We start from the raw sequence: 12,122 nt of genomic DNA on the forward strand, positions 1-12,122 counted from the left end.
TGCGGTGGCCGGGAATCGAACCCGGATCAACTGCTTGAAAGGCAACTATGCTCACCATTACACCACCACCGCACTGCCGCTGCTCGCAACGCCCCGCTGTGTCGGCTTCCCGCCCGCCAGCAGCGGCCCACGGTGATAGTAGCTGCAGGCGCTTTTCGAGGTAGGAGGGTGCATCCACACGCATTCGGGTAGCGCCTCCACGCACGCTGCGTCTTTGGGCAAGACTAGTCGCCGCGGCCGCAAGGTTACTCACACGATAGTGATGAGCATTCGTTTTAAGGCAATGTAGTGGAGGACTCCACGTGTGTAGCACTTTTTTCGGTTGTATCCGACGTCGCTGGGTGGCAATCCCACTTTCCCATGCAGAAAAGTGCTCGGGAAGCACGGGCAGCTTGTCGAGCATCGGTGGTTCAATGGCATGTGCCTCAGTAGTGCAATAGGCAGTGCGTAAGTCTCATAATCGTAAGGCTTGCCGGCACGATAGCTCAGCGTGTTCGGTCTGAGAGTTATCTGCCCTCTGTAATAAAAGACCGAGTCAACGATGAACTTGAACGGGCGTCATCGGACGTCCGCCCCCAACAAATGCAACGAAAGAAATGAGAACAAAAAAAAAATTGGTGAATGCTCGCTTAGCATGCGGACGGCCCGGGTTCGATTCCCGGCCGATGCATCGTTCTGCTGTTCTCGCTATAATGCTGCCGCGCCGATTCCTCGCCTGAGCTGCGTCAGCCTCAGGAATGTATAGCAGGATTCGCTGTGAGAAGAACCATACACGCAGCACGCAGTAGACCGTACCTGGACGGTCGCGTGCTATTTCTGAACTCTAACGTCGGCCTGGCCCAACAGGCCGCTGTGTTCAGGTGCCGCAAGGGCGATGTACTGTAACCTCGGGCAGTGCTGCGTTCCGTTGAAAAAGCTGCGGCAGCAGTTTAATCTAGCAAGTAGGGAAAGCACGTGTAGCAACACAACAGATTCTTGAGAAAGCGCAAACTGTCTATCTCTAATATGCGAGACTTACCAAGTTTCCTGTAACGTTGCTTGCAACGTGCCTCGGTAGCGCAGTAGGTAGCGCGTAAGTCTCATAATCTTAAGGTCGTGAGTTCGATCCTCACCCGGGGCATTTAATTTGCTGTACATCATGGCTGAATTAACGGCGTTGCTGTTGCTAGGGAACGAACTTAATTGTCGTTCGTTATCCACAAGGAGGCTACACCTCAGCGTCAATATGTTTATTTCCAATTATGACAACGTACAACTTTGATCTTTCTCTTCCCTTGTTATGAGTAAAATAATGAATAGTCAATTTCGAGCTGTGCGCCATGCCAGTCTGTAGGCGCAAATATGCTCGCAAACAGAGAACACCACTGAGACCAGATTCAGCACGAAATACGAGAGGAGACGGAGAAGATCTCACGCTTATCGAGCAAATCCGGTGTGGTCTAGTGGCTAGGATACCTGGCTTTCACCCAGGAGGCCCGGGTTCGATTCCCGGTACCGGAACGGAAGTTTTTGCGCACACAACGCTCCATGTTTTGGCCTTCGAACTGTCGTTTGTCGCCCACCCTCCGGAGCTTCGGCCGAACGTAATCGGGGAAAACAGGCACATGATGCAATTACTGTCGGCACCGGAATAAAGGGAGAAGTGGCACTGGTCCGCTGTTGGGCTGCTACCAGCGTCAGTGGGAAGTCGGTGAAGTCGCCAGTTGCGGCAGAAGCCAGCTGTTACCGTAGTACGCCTACACACGCGTTCCAGTTATTCACATTGCTTGCAGCCGCTCCATCCACAACAAGGGTGAGCCCGGATAGCTCAGTCGGTAGAGCATTAGGCTTTTAACCTAAGGGTCCAGGGTTCAAGTCCCTGTCCGGGCGAAGATTTTAACGTTTCCGCAATGGCTCGTCTCGTAGCGATGGTAGCCCTGCCGTAATCAGTGCACAGAGTTCGTTTCCTGTCAACATTCTGCGCAGACCGGTTGCATTTCTCACGATTCCAGGGAAACTTCAGTTACGAGCAGTCGTGGCCGAGTGGTTAAGGCGTCTGACTAGAAATCAGATTCCCTCTGGGAGCGTAGGTTCGAGTCCTACCGACTGCGTCGGTTTTTTTCTTTTTTTGTTTAAGAAGAACGAGCAGAAAATTTCGCAGTTTGCCTGTCGTTTTGGTACCTCTCCACACCTCGCCTCTCACAGCCGTTTATAGTGCCTGTCATTTTGATAAGGGCGAATTCCAAGCGTCAGCTTTCGCGTCAGCCGAGCAAAGTCGGGACAAGTCGGGACATACTACAGGATGGTCTGCGTGGAGCAACGACGAAAAAAACCTTCATGTAACAGCACGCGGCTCACATACTCATACGAAAAAACCAGCGCCACTTGCGGTGGCCGGGAATCGAACCCGGATCAACTGCTTGAAAGGCAACTATGCTCACCATTACACCACCACCGCACTGCCGCTGCTCGCAACGCCCCGCTGTGTCGGCTTCCCGCCCGCCAGCAGCGGCCCACGGTGATAGTAGCTGCAGGCGCTTTTCGAGGTAGGAGGGTGCATCCACACGCATTCGGGTAGCGCCTCCACGCACGCTGCGTCTTTGGGCAAGACTAGTCGCCGCGGCCGCAAGGTTACTCACACGATAGTGATGAGCATTCGTTTTAAGGCAATGTAGTGGAGGACTCCACGTGTGTAGCACTTTTTTCGGTTGTATCCGACGTCGCTGGGTGGCAATCCCACTTTCCCATGCAGAAAAGTGCTCGGGAAGCACGGGCAGCTTGTCGAGCATCGGTGGTTCAATGGCATGTGCCTCAGTAGTGCAGTAGGCAGCGCGTAAGTCTCATAATCGTAAGGCTTGCCGGCACGATAGCTCAGCGTGTTCGGTCTGAGAGTTATCTGCCCTCTGTAATAAAAGACCGAGTCAACGATGAACTTGAACGGGCGTCATCGGACGTCCGCCCCCAACAAATGCAACGAAAGAAATGAGAACAAAAAAAAAATTGGTGAATGCTCGCTTAGCATGCGGACGGCCCGGGTTCGATTCCCGGCCGATGCATCGTTCTGCTGTTCTCGCTATAATGCTGCCGCGCCGATTCCTCGCCTGAGCTGCGTCAGCCTCAGGAATGTATAGCAGGATTCGCTGTGAGAAGAACCATACACGCAGCACGCAGTAGACCGTACCTGGACGGTCGCGTGCTATTTCTGAACTCTAACGTCGGCCTGGCCCAACAGGCCGCTGTGTTCAGGTGCCGCAAGGGCGATGTACTGTAACCTCGGGCAGTGCTGCGTTCCGTTGAAAAAGCTGCGGCAGCAGTTTAATCTAGCAAGTAGGGAAAGCACGTGTAGCAACACAACAGATTCTTGAGAAAGCGCAAACTGTCTATCTCTAATATGCGAGACTTACCAAGTTTCCTGTAACGTTGCTTGCAACGTGCCTCGGTAGCGCAGTAGGTAGCGCGTAAGTCTCATAATCTTAAGGTCGTGAGTTCGATCCTCACCCGGGGCATTTAATTTGCTGTACATCATGGCTGAATTAACGGCGTTGCTGTTGCTAGGGAACGAACTTAATTGTCGTTCGTTATCCACAAGGAGGCTACACCTCAGCGTCAATATGTTTATTTCCAATTATGACAACGTACAACTTTGATCTTTCTCTTCCCTTGTTATGAGTAAAATAATGAATAGTCAATTTCGAGCTGTGCGCCATGCCAGTCTGTAGGCGCAAATATGCTCGCAAACAGAGAACACCACTGAGACCAGATTCAGCACGAAATACGAGAGGAGACGGAGAAGATCTCACGCTTATCGAGCAAATCCGGTGTGGTCTAGTGGCTAGGATACCTGGCTTTCACCCAGGAGGCCCGGGTTCGATTCCCGGTACCGGAACGGAAGTTTTTGCGCACACAACGCTCCATGTTTTGGCCTTCGAACTGTCGTTTGTCGCCCACCCTCCGGAGCTTCGGCCGAACGTAATCGGGGAAAACAGGCACATGATGCAATTACTGTCGGCACCGGAATAAAGGGAGAAGTGGCACTGGTCCGCTGTTGGGCTGCTACCAGCGTCAGTGGGAAGTCGGTGAAGTCGCCAGTTGCGGCAGAAGCCAGCTGTTACCGTAGTACGCCTACACACGCGTTCCAGTTATTCACATTGCTTGCAGCCGCTCCATCCACAACAAGGGTGAGCCCGGATAGCTCAGTCGGTAGAGCATTAGGCTTTTAACCTAAGGGTCCAGGGTTCAAGTCCCTGTCCGGGCGAAGATTTTAACGTTTCCGCAATGGCTCGTCTCGTAGCGATGGTAGCCCTGCCGTAATCAGTGCACAGAGTTCGTTTCCTGTCAACATTCTGCGCAGACCGGTTGCATTTCTCACGATTCCAGGGAAACTTCAGTTACGAGCAGTCGTGGCCGAGTGGTTAAGGCGTCTGACTAGAAATCAGATTCCCTCTGGGAGCGTAGGTTCGAGTCCTACCGACTGCGTCGGTTTTTTTCTTTTTTTGTTTAAGAAGAACGAGCAGAAAATTTCGCAGTTTGCCTGTCGTTTTGGTACCTCTCCACACCTCGCCTCTCACAGCCGTTTATAGTGCCTGTCATTTTGATAAGGGCGAATTCCAAGCGTCAGCTTTCGCGTCAGCCGAGCAAAGTCGGGACAAGTCGGGACATACTACAGGATGGTCTGCGTGGAGCAACGACGAAAAAAACCTTCATGTAACAGCACGCGGCTCACATACTCATACGAAAAAACCAGCGCCACTTGCGGTGGCCGGGAATCGAACCCGGATCAACTGCTTGGAAGGCAACTATGCTCACCATTACACCACCACCGCACTGCCGCTGCTCGCAACGCCCCGCTGTGTCGGCTTCCCGCCCGCCAGCAGCGGCCCACGGTGATAGTAGCTGCAGGCGCTTTTCGAGGTAGGAGGGTGCATCCACACGCATTCGGGTAGCGCCTCCACGCACGCTGCGTCTTTGGGCAAGACTAGTCGCCGCGGCCGCAAGGTTACTCACACGATAGTGATGAGCATTCGTTTTAAGGCAATGTAGTGGAGGACTCCACGTGTGTAGCACTTTTTTCGGTTGTATCCGACGTCGCTGGGTGGCAATCCCACTTTCCCATGCAGAAAAGTGCTCGGGAAGCACGGGCAGCTTGTCGAGCATCGGTGGTTCAATGGCATGTGCCTCAGTAGTGCAGTAGGCAGCGCGTAAGTCTCATAATCGTAAGGCTTGCCGGCACGATAGCTCAGCGTGTTCGGTCTGAGAGTTATCTGCCCTCTGTAATAAAAGACCGAGTCAACGATGAACTTGAACGGGCGTCATCGGACGTCCGCCCCCAACAAATGCAACGAAAGAAATGAGAACAAAAAAAAAATTGGTGAATGCTCGCTTAGCATGCGGACGGCCCGGGTTCGATTCCCGGCCGATGCATCGTTCTGCTGTTCTCGCTATAATGCTGCCGCGCCGATTCCTCGCCTGAGCTGCGTCAGCCTCAGGAATGTATAGCAGGATTCGCTGTGAGAAGAACCATACACGCAGCACGCAGTAGACCGTACCTGGACGGTCGCGTGCTATTTCTGAACTCTAACGTCGGCCTGGCCCAACAGGCCGCTGTGTTCAGGTGCCGCAAGGGCGATGTACTGTAACCTCGGGCAGTGCTGCGTTCCGTTGAAAAAGCTGCGGCAGCAGTTTAATCTAGCAAGTAGGGAAAGCACGTGTAGCAACACAACAGATTCTTGAGAAAGCGCAAACTGTCTATCTCTAATATGCGAGACTTACCAAGTTTCCTGTAACGTTGCTTGCAACGTGCCTCGGTAGCGCAGTAGGTAGCGCGTAAGTCTCATAATCTTAAGGTCGTGAGTTCGATCCTCACCCGGGGCATTTAATTTGCTGTACATCATGGCTGAATTAACGGCGTTGCTGTTGCTAGGGAACGAACTTAATTGTCGTTCGTTATCCACAAGGAGGCTACACCTCAGCGTCAATATGTTTATTTCCAATTATGACAACGTACAACTTTGATCTTTCTCTTCCCTTGTTATGAGTAAAATAATGAATAGTCAATTTCGAGCTGTGCGCCATGCCAGTCTGTAGGCGCAAATATGCTCGCAAACAGAGAACACCACTGAGACCAGATTCAGCACGAAATACGAGAGGAGACGGAGAAGATCTCACGCTTATCGAGCAAATCCGGTGTGGTCTAGTGGCTAGGATACCTGGCTTTCACCCAGGAGGCCCGGGTTCGATTCCCGGTACCGGAACGGAAGTTTTTGCGCACACAACGCTCCATGTTTTGGCCTTCGAACTGTCGTTTGTCGCCCACCCTCCGGAGCTTCGGCCGAACGTAATCGGGGAAAACAGGCACATGATGCAATTACTGTCGGCACCGGAATAAAGGGAGAAGTGGCACTGGTCCGCTGTTGGGCTGCTACCAGCGTCAGTGGGAAGTCGGTGAAGTCGCCAGTTGCGGCAGAAGCCAGCTGTTACCGTAGTACGCCTACACACGCGTTCCAGTTATTCACATTGCTTGCAGCCGCTCCATCCACAACAAGGGTGAGCCCGGATAGCTCAGTCGGTAGAGCATTAGGCTTTTAACCTAAGGGTCCAGGGTTCAAGTCCCTGTCCGGGCGAAGATTTTAACGTTTCCGCAATGGCTCGTCTCGTAGCGATGGTAGCCCTGCCGTAATCAGTGCACAGAGTTCGTTTCCTGTCAACATTCTGCGCAGACCGGTTGCATTTCTCACGATTCCAGGGAAACTTCAGTTACGAGCAGTCGTGGCCGAGTGGTTAAGGCGTCTGACTAGAAATCAGATTCCCTCTGGGAGCGTAGGTTCGAGTCCTACCGACTGCGTCGGTTTTTTTCTTTTTTTGTTTAAGAAGAACGAGCAGAAAATTTCGCAGTTTGCCTGTCGTTTTGGTACCTCTCCACACCTCGCCTCTCACAGCCGTTTATAGTGCCTGTCATTTTGATAAGGGCGAATTCCAAGCGTCAGCTTTCGCGTCAGCCGAGCAAAGTCGGGACAAGTCGGGACATACTACAGGATGGTCTGCGTGGAGCAACGACGAAAAAAACCTTCATGTAACAGCACGCGGCTCACATACTCATACGAAAAAACCAGCGCCACTTGCGGTGGCCGGGAATCGAACCCGGATCAACTGCTTGAAAGGCAACTATGCTCACCATTACACCACCACCGCACTGCCGCTGCTCGCAACGCCCCGCTGTGTCGGCTTCCCGCCCGCCAGCAGCGGCCCACGGTGATAGTAGCTGCAGGCGCTTTTCGAGGTAGGAGGGTGCATCCACACGCATTCGGGTAGCGCCTCCACGCACGCTGCGTCTTTGGGCAAGACTAGTCGCCGCGGCCGCAAGGTTACTCACACGATAGTGATGAGCATTCGTTTTAAGGCAATGTAGTGGAGGACTCCACGTGTGTAGCACTTTTTTCGGTTGTATCCGACGTCGCTGGGTGGCAATCCCACTTTCCCATGCAGAAAAGTGCTCGGGAAGCACGGGCAGCTTGTCGAGCATCGGTGGTTCAATGGCATGTGCCTCAGTAGTGCAGTAGGCAGCGCGTAAGTCTCATAATCGTAAGGCTTGCCGGCACGATAGCTCAGCGTGTTCGGTCTGAGAGTTATCTGCCCTCTGTAATAAAAGACCGAGTCAACGATGAACTTGAACGGGCGTCATCGGACGTCCGCCCCCAACAAATGCAACGAAAGAAATGAGAACAAAAAAAAAATTGGTGAATGCTCGCTTAGCATGCGGACGGCCCGGGTTCGATTCCCGGCCGATGCATCGTTCTGCTGTTCTCGCTATAATGCTGCCGCGCCGATTCCTCGCCTGAGCTGCGTCAGCCTCAGGAATGTATAGCAGGATTCGCTGTGAGAAGAACCATACACGCAGCACGCAGTAGACCGTACCTGGACGGTCGCGTGCTATTTCTGAACTCTAACGTCGGCCTGGCCCAACAGGCCGCTGTGTTCAGGTGCCGCAAGGGCGATGTACTGTAACCTCGGGCAGTGCTGCGTTCCGTTGAAAAAGCTGCGGCAGCAGTTTAATCTAGCAAGTAGGGAAAGCACGTGTAGCAACACAACAGATTCTTGAGAAAGCGCAAACTGTCTATCTCTAATATGCGAGACTTACCAAGTTTCCTGTAACGTTGCTTGCAACGTGCCTCGGTAGCGCAGTAGGTAGCGCGTAAGTCTCATAATCTTAAGGTCGTGAGTTCGATCCTCACCCGGGGCATTTAATTTGCTGTACATCATGGCTGAATTAACGGCGTTGCTGTTGCTAGGGAACGAACTTAATTGTCGTTCGTTATCCACAAGGAGGCTACACCTCAGCGTCAATATGTTTATTTCCAATTATGACAACGTACAACTTTGATCTTTCTCTTCCCTTGTTATGAGTAAAATAATGAATAGTCAATTTCGAGCTGTGCGCCATGCCAGTCTGTAGGCGCAAATATGCTCGCAAACAGAGAACACCACTGAGACCAGATTCAGCACGAAATACGAGAGGAGACGGAGAAGATCTCACGCTTATCGAGCAAATCCGGTGTGGTCTAGTGGCTAGGATACCTGGCTTTCACCCAGGAGGCCCGGGTTCGATTCCCGGTACCGGAACGGAAGTTTTTGCGCACACAACGCTCCATGTTTTGGCCTTCGAACTGTCGTTTGTCGCCCACCCTCCGGAGCTTCGGCCGAACGTAATCGGGGAAAACAGGCACATGATGCAATTACTGTCGGCACCGGAATAAAGGGAGAAGTGGCACTGGTCCGCTGTTGGGCTGCTACCAGCGTCAGTGGGAAGTCGGTGAAGTCGCCAGTTGCGGCAGAAGCCAGCTGTTACCGTAGTACGCCTACACACGCGTTCCAGTTATTCACATTGCTTGCAGCCGCTCCATCCACAACAAGGGTGAGCCCGGATAGCTCAGTCGGTAGAGCATTAGGCTTTTAACCTAAGGGTCCAGGGTTCAAGTCCCTGTCCGGGCGAAGATTTTAACGTTTCCGCAATGGCTCGTCTCGTAGCGATGGTAGCCCTGCCGTAATCAGTGCACAGAGTTCGTTTCCTGTCAACATTCTGCGCAGACCGGTTGCATTTCTCACGATTCCAGGGAAACTTCAGTTACGAGCAGTCGTGGCCGAGTGGTTAAGGCGTCTGACTAGAAATCAGATTCCCTCTGGGAGCGTAGGTTCGAGTCCTACCGACTGCGTCGGTTTTTTTCTTTTTTTGTTTAAGAAGAACGAGCAGAAAATTTCGCAGTTTGCCTGTCGTTTTGGTACCTCTCCACACCTCGCCTCTCACAGCCGTTTATAGTGCCTGTCATTTTGATAAGGGCGAATTCCAAGCGTCAGCTTTCGCGTCAGCCGAGCAAAGTCGGGACAAGTCGGGACATACTACAGGATGGTCTGCGTGGAGCAACGACGAAAAAAACCTTCATGTAACAGCACGCGGCTCACATACTCATACGAAAAAACCAGCGCCACTTGCGGTGGCCGGGAATCGAACCCGGATCAACTGCTTGGAAGGCAACTATGCTCACCATTACACCACCACCGCACTGCCGCTGCTCGCAACGCCCCGCTGTGTCGGCTTCCCGCCCGCCAGCAGCGGCCCACGGTGATAGTAGCTGCAGGCGCTTTTCGAGGTAGGAGGGTGCATCCACACGCATTCGGGTAGCGCCTCCACGCACGCTGCGTCTTTGGGCAAGACTAGTCGCCGCGGCCGCAAGGTTACTCACACGATAGTGATGAGCATTCGTTTTAAGGCAATGTAGTGGAGGACTCCACGTGTGTAGCACTTTTTTCGGTTGTATCCGACGTCGCTGGGTGGCAATCCCACTTTCCCATGCAGAAAAGTGCTCGGGAAGCACGGGCAGCTTGTCGAGCATCGGTGGTTCAATGGCATGTGCCTCAGTAGTGCAGTAGGCAGCGCGTAAGTCTCATAATCGTAAGGCTTGCCGGCACGATAGCTCAGCGTGTTCGGTCTGAGAGTTATCTGCCCTCTGTAATAAAAGACCGAGTCAACGATGAACTTGAACGGGCGTCATCGGACGTCCGCCCCCAACAAATGCAACGAAAGAAATGAGAACAAAAAAAAAATTGGTGAATGCTCGCTTAGCATGCGGACGGCCCGGGTTCGATTCCCGGCCGATGCATCGTTCTGCTGTTCTCGCTATAATGCTGCCGCGCCGATTCCTCGCCTGAGCTGCGTCAGCCTCAGGAATGTATAGCAGGATTCGCTGTGAGAAGAACCATACACGCAGCACGCAGTAGACCGTACCTGGACGGTCGCGTGCTATTTCTGAACTCTAACGTCGGCCTGGCCCAACAGGCCGCTGTGTTCAGGTGCCGCAAGGGCGATGTACTGTAACCTCGGGCAGTGCTGCGTTCCGTTGAAAAAGCTGCGGCAGCAGTTTAATCTAGCAAGTAGGGAAAGCACGTGTAGCAACACAACAGATTCTTGAGAAAGCGCAAACTGTCTATCTCTAATATGCGAGACTTACCAAGTTTCCTGTAACGTTGCTTGCAACGTGCCTCGGTAGCGCAGTAGGTAGCGCGTAAGTCTCATAATCTTAAGGTCGTGAGTTCGATCCTCACCCGGGGCATTTAATTTGCTGTACATCATGGCTGAATTAACGGCGTTGCTGTTGCTAGGGAACGAACTTAATTGTCGTTCGTTATCCACAAGGAGGCTACACCTCAGCGTCAATATGTTTATTTCCAATTATGACAACGTACAACTTTGATCTTTCTCTTCCCTTGTTATGAGTAAAATAATGAATAGTCAATTTCGAGCTGTGCGCCATGCCAGTCTGTAGGCGCAAATATGCTCGCAAACAGAGAACACCACTGAGACCAGATTCAGCACGAAATACGAGAGGAGACGGAGAAGATCTCACGCTTATCGAGCAAATCCGGTGTGGTCTAGTGGCTAGGATACCTGGCTTTCACCCAGGAGGCCCGGGTTCGATTCCCGGTACCGGAACGGAAGTTTTTGCGCACACAACGCTCCATGTTTTGGCCTTCGAACTGTCGTTTGTCGCCCACCCTCCGGAGCTTCGGCCGAACGTAATCGGGGAAAACAGGCACATGATGCAATTACTGTCGGCACCGGAATAAAGGGAGAAGTGGCACTGGTCCGCTGTTGGGCTGCTACCAGCGTCAGTGGGAAGTCGGTGAAGTCGCCAGTTGCGGCAGAAGCCAGCTGTTACCGTAGTACGCCTACACACGCGTTCCAGTTATTCACATTGCTTGCAGCCGCTCCATCCACAACAAGGGTGAGCCCGGATAGCTCAGTCGGTAGAGCATTAGGCTTTTAACCTAAGGGTCCAGGGTTCAAGTCCCTGTCCGGGCGAAGATTTTAACGTTTCCGCAATGGCTCGTCTCGTAGCGATGGTAGCCCTGCCGTAATCAGTGCACAGAGTTCGTTTCCTGTCAACATTCTGCGCAGACCGGTTGCATTTCTCACGATTCCAGGGAAACTTCAGTTACGAGCAGTCGTGGCCGAGTGGTTAAGGCGTCTGACTAGAAATCAGATTCCCTCTGGGAGCGTAGGTTCGAGTCCTACCGACTGCGTCGGTTTTTTTCTTTTTTTGTTTAAGAAGAACGAGCAGAAAATTTCGCAGTTTGCCTGTCGTTTTGGTACCTCTCCACACCTCGCCTCTCACAGCCGTTTATAGTGCCTGTCATTTTGATAAGGGCGAATTCCAAGCGTCAGCTTTCGCGTCAGCCGAGCAAAGTCGGGACAAGTCGGGACATACTACAGGATGGTCTGCGTGGAGCAACGACGAAAAAAACCTTCATGTAACAGCACGCGGCTCACATACTCATACGAAAAAACCAGCGCCACTTGCGGTGGCCGGGAATCGAACCCGGATCAACTGCTTGGAAGGCAACTATGCTCACCATTACACCACCACCGCACTGCCGCTGCTCGCAACGCCCCGCTGTGTCGGCTTCCCGCCCGCCAGCAGCGGCCCACGGTGATAGTAGCTGCAGGCGCTTTTCGAGGTAGGAGGGTGCATCCACACGCATTCGGGTAGCGCCTCCACGCACGCTGCGTCTTTGGGCAAGACTAGTCGCCGCGGCCGCAAGGTTACTCACACGATAGTGATGAGCATTCGTTTTAAGGCAATGTAGTGGAGGAC

The 12,122-nt window shown here is 52.8% G+C and overlaps 26 non-coding genes across 26 annotated transcripts; 20 read left to right on the forward strand and 6 right to left on the reverse strand.

Moving 5' to 3' along the window:
- On the reverse strand, nt 1–72 carry Trnae-uuc (transfer RNA glutamic acid (anticodon UUC)). The gene has a single exon. It is a non-coding gene; the product is annotated as a tRNA-Glu (tRNA).
- A 975-nt stretch (nt 73–1,047) lies between these two features.
- Trnam-cau (transfer RNA methionine (anticodon CAU)) lies at nt 1,048–1,120 on the forward strand. The gene has a single exon. It is a non-coding gene; the product is annotated as a tRNA-Met (tRNA).
- A 308-nt stretch (nt 1,121–1,428) lies between these two features.
- Nucleotides 1,429–1,500, forward strand: Trnae-uuc (transfer RNA glutamic acid (anticodon UUC)). Its single transcript has one exon. It is a non-coding gene; the product is annotated as a tRNA-Glu (tRNA).
- Nucleotides 1,501–1,796: 296 nt separating this feature from the next.
- On the forward strand, nt 1,797–1,869 carry Trnak-uuu (transfer RNA lysine (anticodon UUU)). The gene has a single exon. It is a non-coding gene; the product is annotated as a tRNA-Lys (tRNA).
- Nucleotides 1,870–2,008: 139 nt separating this feature from the next.
- On the forward strand, nt 2,009–2,090 carry Trnas-aga (transfer RNA serine (anticodon AGA)). Its single transcript has one exon. It is a non-coding gene; the product is annotated as a tRNA-Ser (tRNA).
- A 275-nt stretch (nt 2,091–2,365) lies between these two features.
- On the reverse strand, nt 2,366–2,437 carry Trnae-uuc (transfer RNA glutamic acid (anticodon UUC)). Its single transcript has one exon. It is a non-coding gene; the product is annotated as a tRNA-Glu (tRNA).
- Nucleotides 2,438–3,412: 975 nt separating this feature from the next.
- On the forward strand, nt 3,413–3,485 carry Trnam-cau (transfer RNA methionine (anticodon CAU)). The gene has a single exon. It is a non-coding gene; the product is annotated as a tRNA-Met (tRNA).
- A 308-nt stretch (nt 3,486–3,793) lies between these two features.
- Nucleotides 3,794–3,865, forward strand: Trnae-uuc (transfer RNA glutamic acid (anticodon UUC)). The gene has a single exon. It is a non-coding gene; the product is annotated as a tRNA-Glu (tRNA).
- Nucleotides 3,866–4,161: 296 nt separating this feature from the next.
- Nucleotides 4,162–4,234, forward strand: Trnak-uuu (transfer RNA lysine (anticodon UUU)). Its single transcript has one exon. It is a non-coding gene; the product is annotated as a tRNA-Lys (tRNA).
- A 139-nt stretch (nt 4,235–4,373) lies between these two features.
- On the forward strand, nt 4,374–4,455 carry Trnas-aga (transfer RNA serine (anticodon AGA)). The gene has a single exon. It is a non-coding gene; the product is annotated as a tRNA-Ser (tRNA).
- Nucleotides 4,456–4,730: 275 nt separating this feature from the next.
- Nucleotides 4,731–4,802, reverse strand: Trnag-ucc (transfer RNA glycine (anticodon UCC)). Its single transcript has one exon. It is a non-coding gene; the product is annotated as a tRNA-Gly (tRNA).
- A 975-nt stretch (nt 4,803–5,777) lies between these two features.
- On the forward strand, nt 5,778–5,850 carry Trnam-cau (transfer RNA methionine (anticodon CAU)). The gene has a single exon. It is a non-coding gene; the product is annotated as a tRNA-Met (tRNA).
- Nucleotides 5,851–6,158: 308 nt separating this feature from the next.
- Nucleotides 6,159–6,230, forward strand: Trnae-uuc (transfer RNA glutamic acid (anticodon UUC)). Its single transcript has one exon. It is a non-coding gene; the product is annotated as a tRNA-Glu (tRNA).
- A 296-nt stretch (nt 6,231–6,526) lies between these two features.
- Trnak-uuu (transfer RNA lysine (anticodon UUU)) lies at nt 6,527–6,599 on the forward strand. Its single transcript has one exon. It is a non-coding gene; the product is annotated as a tRNA-Lys (tRNA).
- Nucleotides 6,600–6,738: 139 nt separating this feature from the next.
- Nucleotides 6,739–6,820, forward strand: Trnas-aga (transfer RNA serine (anticodon AGA)). Its single transcript has one exon. It is a non-coding gene; the product is annotated as a tRNA-Ser (tRNA).
- Nucleotides 6,821–7,095: 275 nt separating this feature from the next.
- On the reverse strand, nt 7,096–7,167 carry Trnae-uuc (transfer RNA glutamic acid (anticodon UUC)). Its single transcript has one exon. It is a non-coding gene; the product is annotated as a tRNA-Glu (tRNA).
- Nucleotides 7,168–8,142: 975 nt separating this feature from the next.
- Trnam-cau (transfer RNA methionine (anticodon CAU)) lies at nt 8,143–8,215 on the forward strand. Its single transcript has one exon. It is a non-coding gene; the product is annotated as a tRNA-Met (tRNA).
- A 308-nt stretch (nt 8,216–8,523) lies between these two features.
- Trnae-uuc (transfer RNA glutamic acid (anticodon UUC)) lies at nt 8,524–8,595 on the forward strand. The gene has a single exon. It is a non-coding gene; the product is annotated as a tRNA-Glu (tRNA).
- A 296-nt stretch (nt 8,596–8,891) lies between these two features.
- Trnak-uuu (transfer RNA lysine (anticodon UUU)) lies at nt 8,892–8,964 on the forward strand. Its single transcript has one exon. It is a non-coding gene; the product is annotated as a tRNA-Lys (tRNA).
- A 139-nt stretch (nt 8,965–9,103) lies between these two features.
- Nucleotides 9,104–9,185, forward strand: Trnas-aga (transfer RNA serine (anticodon AGA)). The gene has a single exon. It is a non-coding gene; the product is annotated as a tRNA-Ser (tRNA).
- A 275-nt stretch (nt 9,186–9,460) lies between these two features.
- On the reverse strand, nt 9,461–9,532 carry Trnag-ucc (transfer RNA glycine (anticodon UCC)). The gene has a single exon. It is a non-coding gene; the product is annotated as a tRNA-Gly (tRNA).
- A 975-nt stretch (nt 9,533–10,507) lies between these two features.
- On the forward strand, nt 10,508–10,580 carry Trnam-cau (transfer RNA methionine (anticodon CAU)). The gene has a single exon. It is a non-coding gene; the product is annotated as a tRNA-Met (tRNA).
- Nucleotides 10,581–10,888: 308 nt separating this feature from the next.
- Trnae-uuc (transfer RNA glutamic acid (anticodon UUC)) lies at nt 10,889–10,960 on the forward strand. The gene has a single exon. It is a non-coding gene; the product is annotated as a tRNA-Glu (tRNA).
- A 296-nt stretch (nt 10,961–11,256) lies between these two features.
- On the forward strand, nt 11,257–11,329 carry Trnak-uuu (transfer RNA lysine (anticodon UUU)). The gene has a single exon. It is a non-coding gene; the product is annotated as a tRNA-Lys (tRNA).
- Nucleotides 11,330–11,468: 139 nt separating this feature from the next.
- On the forward strand, nt 11,469–11,550 carry Trnas-aga (transfer RNA serine (anticodon AGA)). The gene has a single exon. It is a non-coding gene; the product is annotated as a tRNA-Ser (tRNA).
- Nucleotides 11,551–11,825: 275 nt separating this feature from the next.
- Nucleotides 11,826–11,897, reverse strand: Trnag-ucc (transfer RNA glycine (anticodon UCC)). The gene has a single exon. It is a non-coding gene; the product is annotated as a tRNA-Gly (tRNA).
- Nucleotides 11,898–12,122: the final 225 nt, after the last annotated feature.

The sequence above is a fragment of the Schistocerca nitens genome, unplaced genomic scaffold (assembly GCF_023898315.1).
Source record: "Schistocerca nitens isolate TAMUIC-IGC-003100 unplaced genomic scaffold, iqSchNite1.1 HiC_scaffold_221, whole genome shotgun sequence".
NCBI lineage: Eukaryota > Metazoa > Arthropoda > Insecta > Orthoptera > Acrididae > Schistocerca > Schistocerca nitens.